General features: G+C 47.1%; 1 protein-coding gene across 16 annotated transcripts in view; it reads left to right on the top strand.

The window, feature by feature from the left end:
• The window catches only part of CAMTA1 (calmodulin binding transcription activator 1), an 847,309-nt gene that overhangs the window by 456,379 nt on the left and 376,066 nt on the right, over window positions 1–14,864 (top strand). The gene's annotated exons all lie outside the window — the stretch shown is intronic.

Genomic DNA, 14,864 nt, shown 5'->3' with positions numbered 1-14,864 from the left:
TTCCTCGAGTCCATATAAATCCTTCTCATCTGTTATATTACCATCACTGTCACCATCGTTGTGTCCGTCATCGCCATCAGTATCACACTGGGAAAGTGAGGCAGCATCTTTCACATGCCCCTCTCTGATGGATGAGAGCAGTGGAGTGACACTCCCAATCCCTGGAAAACCCCCAACAGTTTTCAGTTTGTGCTTTTTACCAACATGTTCTTTGAGGTTCCTTTAGACTTTACTGTTTTGGAATCTCCCCTGATGTAGGAGATGAGGAAGCTGACCCACGGGTGAAGTGACTCTTCCAGGGTCACTCAGCTCTCAGTAGCGGGATGGGAACTGGCCCCTGGCTCTTGGATGCACTGTACAGCTCCCAAGTTCATTTTCATGTTCTTCTGAGTCTGCTATTAACTTTGGGGCCACGGAAGCTGCTGAGCCATGTGCAGGAGGAGTGGAGTGGGGAATGTTCTGCTTTCCCCAGGCTGCACCCACTGACAGCCCCAGGTGGGCCTCCGCTCCAGGAACAGATGTGGTGCCCCAGGGCTGGGGAGGTGGAGACAAGAGCAGGCAGAGAAGTTCAGGGGAGGGACCACCCCTCCTGCTGGGCTGGGATTAGTAGCGCTGTGCCTGACCGGAGGGCACCATGCTGGTGAGGAGAATCCAGACTCTGGGACCAGCACGACCTCTCTCTGCCACGCAGTCATCATGCAGTGACAGTGGGCCTCTCTGAACCTCAGTTTTGTCATCTAAAATAGACTTACTAATGCAGAACTCCTGGCAGTTGCTGAGAGGAGGTGCATGTGAAGTGCCTATTCCCAGTGGGCTGACTATTCCTCTAAGTGCATCCTCCCCATCACACCTACCAAATGGCCTGTGGGTCTTCTGGGCTCTGGGTATTTCCTAGCAATGAGTTAGTGGTTGCTGGAGGGATGCTCACTGGGACTACTTCAGCTGCCCAAACCGCTCTAGCCCATACAAGGCTTTATACGTCCCTTTTCTGTGCTAGCAGAAGTGGAGAGGCTATGAACTTAGCCCAGGAATGGGTGGCTGGTGTGGACAGGGCAGCCAGCCTGGCTCCATTCCACTGGCGGCATTACTGTCAGACATTTCTGGTTGTCACCCAAATTTGGCATCTTAGTTGGAGCTCTCGAGGTGCATTCTTCTCTCCAACAACTGTCTGGAAGCAGAAAGTGATGCAGAGAACCAGGGAAGAGAACCAGCCGTGAGCCACCCCCGCTGTTTTGACTGGGCTCCGTGGATGGAAACATCTGAAAACGCCGTCCAAGGGCATACATGCCCATCTCAAAACTGGCGCGTGCGTCGTGGGGAGGACGTATGGCACAAACACACCCTGACGTTTATATTGAATATTTTAGTTTGCAGAAATTTGAAATTAAATATACTTTCCACCTACACTATGAAAAATCCATTTATAGAAACCAAATCAAATTGGAGATCTAAGGACTGGTGGCCAGAAATGAAATATTTTAAAAATAAAATATATGGAGATTGAATTGCCAAAGCGGTGGCTTGCTCCAAGGCTTCCCAGGATGTGAGCTGGAGGAAGGCTTATTGGACAGAGCCTTCTCTGGGGATCAATTCTGAACTACTCTTACATACTGGCAGTTTGAAAAGGGGAAAAAAAGTTCTTTGAAAGAACTTATTTAACAGTAGAGCCGACATTCTGTTTTCTGGAAGCCACCTTGTAGTTCGGCTCTGGCGAATGTGTGTATCTCTTAAGGATCTTTGTGGGAATTGCTTGAACACTCAAGAGAGGCTGGGGGCTGCATTAACATCCTTGCTTCCCCTGCTCCCCACACACACCCCTGCCTCTGCTACCCCAGCCTCACTCATCCTGAGGACTTAATTATCTTCTGAAGCATGGTACAAACTGGTACTGCTTCTTTCTGCTGACCCCCCTTCTCAGTACACAGGAGACAGAAGCTCAAACTCAGCTCTGGCTCACATTTTTGAAATGTTCCTTGATTGAATTCCTTCTGAAAAAACCCCTTCCCTGCCCTTTAAAACTCACAAGGGCTGCCGTCTCTCTCGCTCCTGTTAGGGGCTCCTGTGACCTCATGTACGTTTGTGTGCTAGGCTGCACCCACGGACACAGCCGGGACACTCGGCCACTCTGCCCAAGCCAGTTGATGTCATTGCTCTTTATGGTCCCAGCTCCCTTGGAGAGGAACTCCTAATTCAAAGCCAAGTACTTTCTGCAGCTTTGCTTTCATCTTTAGGAAATACGCATTGGAGATCCTGCAGAGTGCTGCCCACCTCTCCCCCACCTCCCGCCTCCCTACAGACAGACATCTGGAGGGATCTCTTGAAAAGAGATCTCTCTCTCCCAGGGAGCTGAGGGAAGAACCAAGCTAAGAAGCAGCAAGCACTCAGCATGCGGCCCAACTCCCTACTGGGTTGCTGGGACTTGTAAAGCCCCGATAATTTCCATGTAGGTTTTCTGCTGTATCCCACCCATTTATTGCTTTCCAGCAGATAGGGAGGGGACTGCGCTAGAGAAGCTGTGGGGGCTGGTAAAGGAGAGAGAATCCCGCACAGCTTGTCCCAGCAATGAGAGGAGAGACCCGTCTCCAGAAGCTGCAGCCGGAGGCCCGCAGCGCCGGGGATGACGTGTGCTGGCAGGCCACCGGCCACAGAGAGACTGTTCCGGGGCTGGCATTTCTCTGGCGCTCAGTGTGAGCAGAGCCCATTGGGTTGTTTGTCAGCCAAGACAGAAGAGTCACGATGAGCCGATTTATTGAGCATACAGAGTGTTGTGGGGTGAAGGCCCAGATTGTTCTGTGATCCATGTGTGCACCTTCCTGTTTTGGTTTGTTTGTCATTTGCTTTCTGGCCATCCACTGGGAAATGTATTTATCATCACTACTTTTGTAATGCGGTGGTCTGTTTTCATCTGCTACAATAAAAATGCTCCTGTTTCAATGCGGTTGAGGCAGGGTGGCAGAAATGGACTGCACTGCACTTAGGATTGTCTGGGGGGGAGTCTAGACATGAATTCTCCCAGCTTAATGCCTCAAGGTGTGCATGTTCCCTTGGGGATGAGGACAAAGAGCATCTTCAGGGCTTCTTATAATATTGCTGCCACCTGATGGCTGCCCAGAGTCCCAAGCTCTGATGTGCCCCCGACTCAGAAGCTCCCCGTCGGGGTTCTTTGGAGCCTGTTGGAGGAGAATTTTCAGTCGTGAGCATTTGGCTTTTATAATTCTTTTTATGCTCCTTGCCAGCAGTCTCATGCTCTCCACCTGGTAAAGTTTACAAAGATAATGTGGGCAGGTAGTTTCCCAGGGGAAACGCAGTTGAGCCCCAAGTCCAGAGTAATCTAGGCTTCCCTCGTTTCTGTGCAGAGGGCATCGGGTCATCTAGAGTGGAGGCACCAGACAAGGTCACTTCAGAACAAATTCCCCTAGAAGTACAAAGGCCTCAGGTAGAGGCAGGAGAGGCAGGCGGAGGTGAGCTCCAGGTGGGAGGAGGCTCCCTCAAGGCTTCATGGATGGGGCTGTTCTGTTCAGCCAAGTCTGACCCCTTTGAGGGTTTATACTGTTCCCAACTTATGCAGGGTCAGTATTGGGGGCTACGCTGAGCTTCTTCCAAACTCATCAGCTCTCAGTAGTTATTAGGCAACTGCAGAGACATGCCATCCTCCTAAAAGGACAGTAGTATTCAGGTTCCCAGGACTGGACCAGACCTGATGTTCCTGGGACAAGGGAGAGTCTCAGAGGCAGCGTTTGGGGAACAGGCAATCTTGGCTAGCAGCCAGCTCATACCTGGTCCTTGGTGAGGCCAGCTCTGGAGGAAGGGCCACCTTGGCCACATCTGCCCAATGCGTTAAACATGGAAACCACCCACCTATTCTCCTGGCTTCCCAGAGAGAATGCTCTAAATCATACAACTTTTTGGTCTCTGGCATAGTGATTTCCTGTCAGACATTAATAAATGGGTATTTTCATTTTATCCCAGTGCCTTACAAACCTGGCTACAGGGAAGATGGACAGTCTCAGACTGCAATCACACGGGGCCTCTGCGTCTGTAGGTGAGGACAAGCCCTGCCTGGGGCACAGTCACCAGGCAGCGACTCTCGCCAAAATCCTTCCGCTGTGCAGCCACAGCCCCTGATCACAGGCCTGTCTCCCACCTTCCCTTCACACTGGACCTGGTCTCCAAGGTCATTCTGTTGTGGACTTTCCTCCCCTTGTGCCTCTTCCTTGCCTCCTGGCCAATTATCACGTGGAAGTCAAGGGGTACAAGCTTGCAGTCAGATGTCAGGTGTTCAAATACCGGGGCCACTGTTTACCTGTCTTGTGGCCGTGAGCAGTCATTTAACTCCTTTTTGCTTTGGTTGTCTGTCTGTAAGACAGGAATCATGTTGGCACCTGTGTCTCCAGGTCGGACACTCCTATGTCTCCAAGCACTCCATGCTTGGAGTGGTGCCCGCACACACACGCACTCAGTGTCCTTGGGACCCAGTCCAGCCCTGTCTCTTCCGCTTGCACCTGCGTGCATGATCTTTCAGTCTGCGCCCCCAGTCTGAGAACTAAAGCACCTGACTCATCCTCACGAACTGACCTTTTTCCTTAGACCAGGTTAGGTTGTAACTCATTGAGGGGAAGGTGTGCTGTGTTTCATTTCAGCCTGAACAGAGGCTCTTAGCAGAGTTCTGGGCACGTGGTAGGAACCCGGGGAATACCGGCTGGCTGATTGAGTGGTTGATGATACCGTGAATCTGGGAGTGTAGATTAAGAAGTCCGTTCCAAATTACTTCCAGGTGCTCATCATTTCAGCATCACACGGCCACTCGGGAGAAGGCCCACTATGTGATATTTATTCATCTATTCAACAAATATTTATTGAGTGCTTGCCATGGACCAGCTCTAGTTCCTGGGGACTCAGAAATGAATAAGACAGATCATATCCATGCTCTCATGTAGCTTACCTGGCAGCCGGGGAGACTGACAAGGGACAGCTACAATCCAGGAGGTGATTAGTGCCACAAAGAAGGCAGGGTGGATTAGTTATCTATCTCTGTGCAATGAATTGCCCCCAAACGTGGTGCCTTATAGCAACACACATATATTATCTAGTCATTTGTGTGGGCTGGGGATCCGGGCACAGCTTAGCTGGGCCCTCCAACTCAGAGTGTGTCACAAGACCAGTTGTGGTGACAGCCAGGCAGTGGCCGTCTCTAGGTCTAACTGGACCAAGACCCTCTCCCAAGCTCCCTTGTGTGGTTGTTGGGAAGAGCCTTGCCATGTGGGCCTCTCCAGGGCTCCCTCACAGCTCAGCAGCCTACATCATCAGAGAGGAGAGAGCAAGCCTGCTAGGGCCCTCAACTCACAGTCTCTGGTGCCAGTCTTCTGAGTGCAGTGGGTGCTATTAGAAACCCCACTTGACAGATGGAACTGGTTATGACAGATGAGCCTAAGGTTATGCACCTAGCAAGTGGCAGGACCAGGTTTGGCTCCAGCACCAGCTCTCCCACCATCGCTCTGCCTATTTATCTTCAAGAGAAGATGGTGCCTCAGTTGCTTTTGCCATAGCGGAGGCAGTGAGACGTGAACTGACTTGAGATGTGTGTTGATGGACTTCTTAACAACTTGGATGTGGGGATATGGGGGAAGAAAGACGTTACAGATGATTGCAAAGATGGGGCCTAAGAAGCTGGGTGGCACTATCTATGGGCTCAGAGAATTACAGGAAGGAGTGGGTGTTGGGGAGTACACCGAGGGTGACGTTTTGGCCATGTTATGAGTGACGCTGGTGTGGATATCCAGGGTGCCACTGAGTGCACAAGCCCAGAGCTCAGGGGAGCAGTCAGGCCAGGGATACAGACTTTTGTATGCACTGGCCATGGATGACTACCCAGGGAGAGAAGAGAAGAGAGAAATTGGCTGAGGCAAAGGCCCCATGGCTCTGTATCACCTGCAACATTTAGCAGTCTGGCGGGAAGGGGAGAGCCAGAAAAGGGGCCCATGAGGCAGCTGGAGAGCCAGCAAAGTGTGGTGATCTGCAAGCTGGGTGGGAGGGACTTGAAGAAAGAGGGAGTGGGGAGCTGTGGCAGGTGCCTCCTGAGTGTGCTTAGGGGGTGGGATGGGAAAGCTGCAAAACTGTAAATTCATAAACATCCTAATTTGGTCAAGATAGTTTCTCCTCCCTGGAAAAAAAAAAACAACTCCTTTGTGTTGTGATTGTTAAATCTGTGGACCACTTTTGATCCACAAACATGGTATATTTAGGTATTAGGGAAGATATGTCTGGATTATGTTATTTTCAAACACCAGCAAACGGTGTTCAGTTTGTTCTGACAGGCAGTTAAATTGCTGGCAGCTCCTCTTGGTCTGGTCACACTTGGTTTGAATCTAACAAGAGCTTGTCTGTTTTGGTTTTGCCCTTTGAGGTTTCTGGCCCTAATGTAAGGGCATGGTTCTTAGTCTTGAGACCTGGACTTTCTAGAGTCTTAAATGCACCAGGTACTCAGCCAGGCTTCTCCTGTCTGGCTGGGCCAGACCACAAAGGTCCCCCAGCCCTGCATGACCTCTAGCATGTGTGTGTAGCTCTCAGGGCTACAGCAACAGTGAAGACTAGCCCTGCCTAGGGGGAGCTCTGCCCTCAGCCAGGTACTCCCAGGGAACCCCCAGGCTGACTCCTGGGGCCTGCTTCTGTACATGGCCCTTCACTCCAGGATCGAGAACTGCAAGTTCTAGCTGTTCTTTGATTTTTGCCTTCTCCAGCCAAGGAGGCTGTGCCCCACTTGGACCCCTGTGTAATGGTCCAGAAAGCCGGGCAAACGTGGGGCTCATCTTGTGGGTTTTCCTTCTTATAGGATCACAGTCCTGAACTTCCTATTGTCCGGTGCCCAGACAGAGTAGCATCAGACAGTTGTGTCTAGTTGTTCAGCTGTTTTCAGTGGTGGGGAGGTCAAGTGTGTCTAGAAGCCGAGTCACTCCTATTTGAGGTTTCCAGTTTCTTTTTTTGTTTGTTTGTTTGTTTTTTGTTTTTTTTTTATATTTTATTTATTTACTCATGAGAGAGAGAGAGAGAGAGAGAGAGAGAGGCAGAGACACAGGCAGAGGGAGAAACAGGCTCCATGCAGGGAACCTGATGTGGGACTCGATCCTGGGTCTCCAGGATCATGCCCTGGGCTGAAGGTGGCGCTAAACCACTGAGCCACTGGGGCTACCCAGAGGTTTCCAGTTTCTTCCCATTTCCAGCACCAGACTATCACCCTTATTGGTGACAGTTTTATGTGATATGGAGCAGTCCTTTTGGTTGAAATAAAATCAAGTGAGACAATTTGTGATCTGAAATGAACAAAGACCATAGTCAAGACTGCTAGTGTCTATTATAGGGAACTCATAGGGAAGGGTTCCCAGGGAAGGCTCAATGGGACATCCTTGGACAGAGGACCATAGGACTGAGTATTAGGGTGGGCTTCCTGGGGGATAGGGACAGGGTGAGAGGACCAGGGGGAACATGGCAGGGGTCCTGGATGCTGCAGTGGGGGATGAATTCTCCCTCAACCTTCCCCAGAGATGCATGGTCCCCTCAGGCTGTCCAAATGTGGGACAGATCCCCTCTTCCTCACATCAAAGATTCTTTTCTGCTCTAGAATAGCCACTGACAGGTTCTGCCCAGGCCCCTGGGTTCCCCAGGAATGTTATTTTCTGCTCGAAGGGACAGTGATTGTCTTTTCTCTGGCAGTGAATTGAAATGGAGCCCTTAGCTCTCTCTGACCTGATACATGTAGCCCTCTCTCTCCTGGGAGCCTGTTCACATAGGTACGTTCCCCATCTACAGGCTTGGAACTCCTGTCACATGCTATAGGAAATTCTAGAGTTTTATGTCTTATTGGCCCTGGGTTACCAAAGTCTGTTGTATCACTTCTATCTGGGGGATTATTTATGTATTTATCAATACATTCTATAACAGATACTTCTAAATTATTTATGCAGCAAATTTTGTTAAGCACCCAAGATGTGCCAGGCATCGTGTTAGGTTCTGGGGTCTCCAAATCTGCAATCCAGGGCCTCAGAAATGCACTGAGGGGCCATTTCAGAGAGATGAGGAGTATAGTCTAATGTGCTGAGATAGTTGTCACCAAAATTCTTAGGACCCAGCACTCCTAAGCAGTCAGCATTTTGGCTTCCCTTGGCCTCTCCTGTACTGCCCACCAGGCACAGGGTTTCTGGATGCCAGGAGGTCACTGGCTTTAATGAATGGGGTTAATGTAATAGTCAGATGTCCTGAGTTTGAACCTTGCCTCTCAGTGACCTGCTATGTGGCCTTAACCAAGTACCTTCCTCCTTTCTGTGCCTGGCTCCTCCTCTCCAGAAAATCTGAAAATTCAGATTCAAAATGTGAGCAGGAGGTGCAGAGACCTGGCCTCCTGGCCTAGCACATCCTGTGTTCATGGACTGGTCATTAGGAAGACCAAGAGTAAAGCTGCTCTTCATAGCAAAACAGCCTATGAAACAGTGACTTGATTTCTTTTTATTAGAGGCACTTTGTACATCTAGAAATATTACTAAAATAATCCTGGCTTCTGGGCCAGAGCTTTGGTCTTGTTCCTGCAACAGCGCCGTCAGCAGGCTCTCCCCTCTTGAGCATCCTGTGTGTGACTCAGTGGGATGGGGCGGGGTGGGGTGGGGGGAGCAGCGGGGGGGGTCTGGCCCACCCTACTAATCCACACTTTCTGTGCAGTTCTCCCACTTGTTTATAGTCTGGGCAATTTGCCTCCTGCTGCTGCATGACTCAGACTCGGAGAGCTTCCAACCTTGCCCTGAGCCAGCAGCTCCCCTGAGTCAGAAGCTGGCCATTGTGTCTCAGTCTCCTGGAGCCTTCAGATAAAGTCCTCCATCCGCATCTCCTCTCTAGTCACCTTCAGGCAGCAGCACCCCCCACCCCCACCCCACAGACATAGAGAACCCTGTGCTAAGGACCTTGAGATGTCCCCACCCCACCCTGGCACAGGATTCCCAGCTCCTCTTATGGGTTTATTGTGTTTTGCTTTGAAATGTGAGTTTATTTCTGATCAGGGGCAGCTTTCAGTGTTATGGGCCGCAGCCGATACGATGGGGGGCCCTATAGAAGAATAAACAACACAAAATGACAAATACAAGATCAGGCCTGTATCTTAGAAGGGGTCCACGCAACTCAAGGGGTCCTGAAGCTTAAACGCTGTTAGCTTCCTGGTAAACCTGCCCATTGTTCTGATTCACTTAAGATTCGAAATAACTGCTCCCTGCACCATAAGCAAATTTTAATTTAGAATAAAAGAAGAGAATTGCTTGCTGTATATTTTAGAATGAAGCCGCCAACTGCGTAATTCAGATTTGAGATAACATTCTTTAAAAAAAAATTTCCTTCACATTAAAGCAACAACAGATTGAATGTCCAATGAGTCACAAATGCCCTTCTGAAAACAGCTGCATTAGATGGGCTTATTCAGAAAACATGATTTTCTTCCTTCCAAGGCTGCCTTGAGCCCTCCAACAGCTCCCTCAGGCCTGGTGCAGAATCACCCCATCCCTCCCCTTCCCTTTTACCCCTCCTGCCCCATCCCTGCTCAAGCTGTCAGCCCTCTAGATACCTTCCACATTTAATATGTCCCATCTAAACAACGCCAGTGTTTTTTTTTTTAATTTTTTATTTATTTATGATAGTCACACAGAGAGAGAGAGAGAGAGGCAGAGACACAGGCAGAGGGAGAAGCAGGCTCCATACACCGGGAGCCCGATGTGGGATTCGATCCCGGGTCTCCAGGATCGCGCCCTGGGCCAAAGGCAGGCGCCAAACTGCTGCGCCACCCAGGGATCCCAACGCCAGTGTTTTTAACTACAGTAATTGTTTAGAAAATTGTATAGAAATTGATTGAACCAGAAAATTGAAAGGTTGTAAGTAATTGGCGGGCAATAAGGGGAAGCGAATTCAGATCCCAATGTTGGTTGGTGACATTTTCAGACTCTCCTGGTTTAAAGTGATTCCAGAGCAACTTTATTTGAATAGTCTGTGTTGCACTCAAAGTAAATATTAATTCCATTATGCCATAAACTTTTATTTATCATGACAGCAAGTTATAAAGTTCTCTTACTAGAATATAGCTTCTAAATTGCATATCATAGATGAGATACAGCGCGCACATTGGGTGCTCGCAGCAATTACCCACCATGCTTTATGCAAGTCGGTATTAAATGCACTTTCTAAATATGAGTCGCATTCTGAGCTTATGCAGAAAATCTTCCATGGCTATTATCCAGGAGCCCAGAAATACGAAGAGAGGGTGACAGAGAAGTCACAGCGGGCAGGGGCCAGTCACAAGGATCAAAGTGCACCAAGTCACCCGACAGTAATTCATTTGAAACGTTCTTTGCATATTATGGGTCTGACTTTTTAAATTACATAAATTGCTCATTAGAAGCGTGGTGTAATTGCTTTACTCTGTGGTATTGCAAGAAGTGTAGGTTTTAATTATTCTTTTTTGATTTGTAGTGTGGTTTGACTTGTTCAGGGTGATGGTTTGAAAATATGGATCTGCTTTAATTGTTGCACTAAGTGAGAATAGATGACTATTTATCAAATTCCTTGACTTTGCATTTGGGGAATACAAAGGGGTCTTATGACTTCTCAGCCTTCGTTGGCAACTGTAGGAGGGTTCCCAGATGGGGCCTGGGGAGAATCCCTCGAAGCCTGCAGAGGCAGCACTTTGGGCTCCACCTGCCCCTGTGTGACCTGAGGAGAGCCTGGCAACGCTTCGTCTGTGGATAGATTTCATGACATCTGCCTGCAAGTCCACGTGCCTCTTGCCCACAGTGTTACTAGGATGGGAGAAGCCAAAGCCCTTTTATCATCTTTGGAGAGTGGGGCAGGGACTCCCAGGGTGCCTGTTGCAAAGTTGCCATTCTCTCCATCCCCTTTTGCAAGGGCAGCCAGCACCACTGTGCCCAGCCAGCTCTGTCTTCCACAGCACTGAGGCCTCCCCGTTCCTAGCCCCACCCGGAGCAGACCCATTCTAGCTCCATCACAGGCCTCGGGCATTCCGGCCCCTGGGCCCGGCCCCATGTCATCCAGCGCATGGAATTGATGAGTTGTGAGACCAGAGCTATGGCTTCGGGGGTAAACTTCCAGGACCCGCTCTGGCTCATCTGCAGCCACTGATGAATAAAAACTTGATTAGGACGCTGGTCCTTGAAAGGCAGCTATTTTAGGACTCACTTTTGGAAAGGCAGGGGATTTCTTTTTCCAAGATAAAATTATGCATTTGTCAATACAGCAATAGCATCGACTGCTTTCTCTTGGGGGCCTCTTGCCTTAATTATTCTCTGTCAGAAAGCTTTTCTCTTTGAAGCCTGGCTGGCAGTGGGCTTCCATGTGTCTGGCTCATTGAGAGATACCCACACATCTCCTTTTTGGAGCAGCTCACCCCTCAGCAACAGCAGAGAGGCCAGCCTTTGTGAGTCTAGGAACGTTTAGTCACCAAACCCCTAGCCCATCTCTTCTCTTTCATCACCTGCTTTGTGTATGCGCCATTCTGTTCCAGGCCAGACTTCTGTGACATGAAAAACACACTAAATATGGGCTGCCACAGTAACTGTCATTAACCAACCACTAGTTGTACCTTTATAAATTTTTACACACCGCTAAATTATAAATATGCAATGCTGAGAGCAATGAAACACGCACCTATAAATTTGCAGTTATAAGACCTGTAATTCCACATGCACATCGGAATGAGGGGGTGACTTCACCTGTTCCCCAAGTCAAGCCCACAGTGGGCTTCTCCCCCTGGGAGGCCCTCCTGAGGGTCATTCTTCTCCAGGGAAGCCCTTCTAGGAGACACCTCTCAAGTGCTGGGCTGCCCTGTGTGGTGCCTTTCCCTTTGTTTGACACTGATGTGGATTCAGTAAACATAGGTTCAGTAGCATTTGCCGTGTTTCCGAACCGTGCCAGGCTGGAGATCCACACTTGAATTGGTCTTTGAAAATGTGCATCATCTATTGAGGGGACAGATAAATTACCAGGTGATGACAGTCCTGGGTGATGAGGCCCAGAGTGTGGGGTACCCAGGTGCTCTGACGCTAGAATGACTTTGAACAAAGGCTGTAGCTGAGCTTCCTCACCTGTGACTGGGGCATATCCCCGGTTCCCTATTGTGCTGTTGGAGGCATTTTATAGGTTCCTGCGTGTAATAGCAGTTATTTAGAGTGATGCCTGGTGCAAATTAAGCATGCAGGAAATGTTAACTATCATAACCACCTTTGTTATTACTTGATTTCTTGTTGTCTAACACTCAGAATTAGTGGGCGAGATCTCGGCAAGGGCACTTTCTTCCTTGTTAAAGAGCATGGCCTTCAGCATTGTAAGGTTTGAATGAGAGACATTGTATGTTCCCCAGCATGGAAGTATATTTACTGTGTTTCTTTTGATATCAAAAGCAACCTGTTGTAAAAATGCAAACAATATAAAAATGTGTGGAGAGTAAAAGTCCCCCCTAAATCCAACGTACACACACACATTTTTGGCACATATACATTCAAAAGTATCATTTTTCACCAGCACTGTACTATGAACTTTATTTAAATCAATACAAATAAAACAAATCAATACAAATAAATATCTTCTATCACCTGCATGGTAGTCCTCTGGAGGGACCTACTCTATTGTTAAATAGGTTGTTTCTAGATTTTTTTTCTTCCCGTACTTCTAGGAATATCCTTGAACATTTTTTAGTATACTTCTCCGATTATTTTCTCAAAATAAATTTCTAGAAATGGTATCATGAACTAAAGGGCTTTCATATTTTAAAAATTATGCATTTTTAAACTCTATATGAATTTTGAAGAAAAATACATGATGGAGAATTCAAAAGATAGACAAAGCTTTATAGTAAAAAGTAAGTCTACCTCCCATCTTGCCTTCCCCACCTCCCCCAGAGGTCCTCATGTTACCATTTTCTCATTGATCCTTCCAGAGGTGACACTTCTTTTCTTTTCCCTTTGTGCAAATGTAGCATATTTCACATGCGAATTACACCTTGCTTTTTAAATTTAAGACTATAACTTGTAGATTGGTTTCCATCAGTATATATAGAGCTCCCTCATTCTTAGGAGTATTATTGAGCAGCGACTATGTGCCCAGCATTGTTTTAGGTTCCAAAGATGTAGTGGCCCTTGTTGACACACATTTTAGAGAGAGCAGATGGACAGTAAATAATGAAAAAAATATATGGTGGTGGGTATGATTAAGAAAAATAAATCAGAGAAAAGCCATGGAAAACAGGTAAAATTATAAATTGAGAGGTCAGAGAAGACTCCATCGAGAAAGAAAGAGGAGAGGAACCCTGGGTGGCTCAGCAGTTTAGCGCCTGCCTTTGGCCCAGGGTGTGATCTTGGAGTTCCGGGATGGAGTCCCACATCAGGCTCCCTGCATGGAGCCTGCTTCTCCCTCTGCAGAAGGAGAATTCTGGGCAGAGGGCAGACTCTCCCTCTCTCTGTGTCTTTCTTGAATAAATAAAATCTTTTAAAAAGAAGAAAGAGATAGAAAGAAAGAGGAGAGCAAAGAGCTGAAGGGTCAGGAAGCCCTGGGAAATGTGGGGGAGAAGCTTTCCTGTTACGACAGCAAGGGCAAGGCCTTGAGTTGGGAGCTAGTCTTCAACAGATGAATGTACCAAAATTAATGTAATCAACACCCTGTTGATGGATAAATGCTGAATTAAGTCACATTGCAACCAGTGTTATATGTCTGGTTCCTCCCATCCTTACTAAAACATTGTGTTGTCATGCTGTTTCCTGTGGTTCTGACATGTGCAAGCATTTATCTTGTAGTTGGACTTTACACTTATCATATTATTAAGAATGTGAACATTCTTTCTGTGGATTATGTGTTCACATGTTGTAATATTGTGTATTAGATTATTGATCTTTTCCTTATTGGTATGGAGAAGCTCTTTATATATTACAGAAATTGGCCCTTCTTCCAAAATATGTATTGTAAATATTTCTAAGTCTTTTTATTAAGATTTTTTTCTATCTGTTCAAAAAAGTTTTAAGTTGTTCAATTAATCAGTCATTTCTTTCATGGCTTCCAAGATGTGTGGCGTAGTGAAAGAAGGCTTTTCTTACTTTAAAATTACACAAAAAAACCCCACCTTATCCTAGTACTTGAATGGTTTCATTCTGTTCTTAATTTAAATCTTTGATTGATTTGTAATTTATTAAGATAGAAGGGGTAGGGTCAGTGTACAGTACCCCCCAGATAGCTATTCAAGTGTCCCCAAACTATTTATTGAATTAATCTGCTTTTTATCTATTGATTGGCATGCACCTACTCTATGATATACTAAATTCCCAATTATATATAGACCTTTTTTTGGCCTTTCTATACTGTTTCAATGATTAGTCTGCTCATGTTCTACTGCTGCACTCTTTTTATTATTGTAGTTACAGAATACATTTCCATATGAATGGAATGAGTCCACCTTTATTACTCTTTTCCAGAATGTTGTTGGCTACTCTTGCTTGTTCATTTTTCTAATAAACTTCAGAATGAGTGTCCAGACCTAAAAGCAAACCCTGGCTGGTATGTTTATTGTAGTCACACTCTTACCCCATCCTGAAACTGGCAACCACTGATCTGTTCTTCATCTCTGTGGTTTTGTTCTTTCCACAATGTCTTATAAATGGAATCACACAGTGTGGAACCTTTGAGACTGGCTTCTTTCATTCATTTGAATGCCTTTGTGATTCATCCAAGTCGTTATACTCAGTAGTATTCCATTGTGTGAATATACTACCATTTGCCTACCCATTCATTGAATAAACTTGTTTTTGGTGATTATGAATAGAGCTGCTACAAACATTTGT

This window comes from Canis aureus, chromosome 3 (assembly GCF_053574225.1).
Source record: "Canis aureus isolate CA01 chromosome 3, VMU_Caureus_v.1.0, whole genome shotgun sequence".
Taxonomy (NCBI): domain Eukaryota; kingdom Metazoa; phylum Chordata; class Mammalia; order Carnivora; family Canidae; genus Canis; species Canis aureus.
This window is presented reverse-complemented; position numbering and strand designations above follow the sequence as displayed.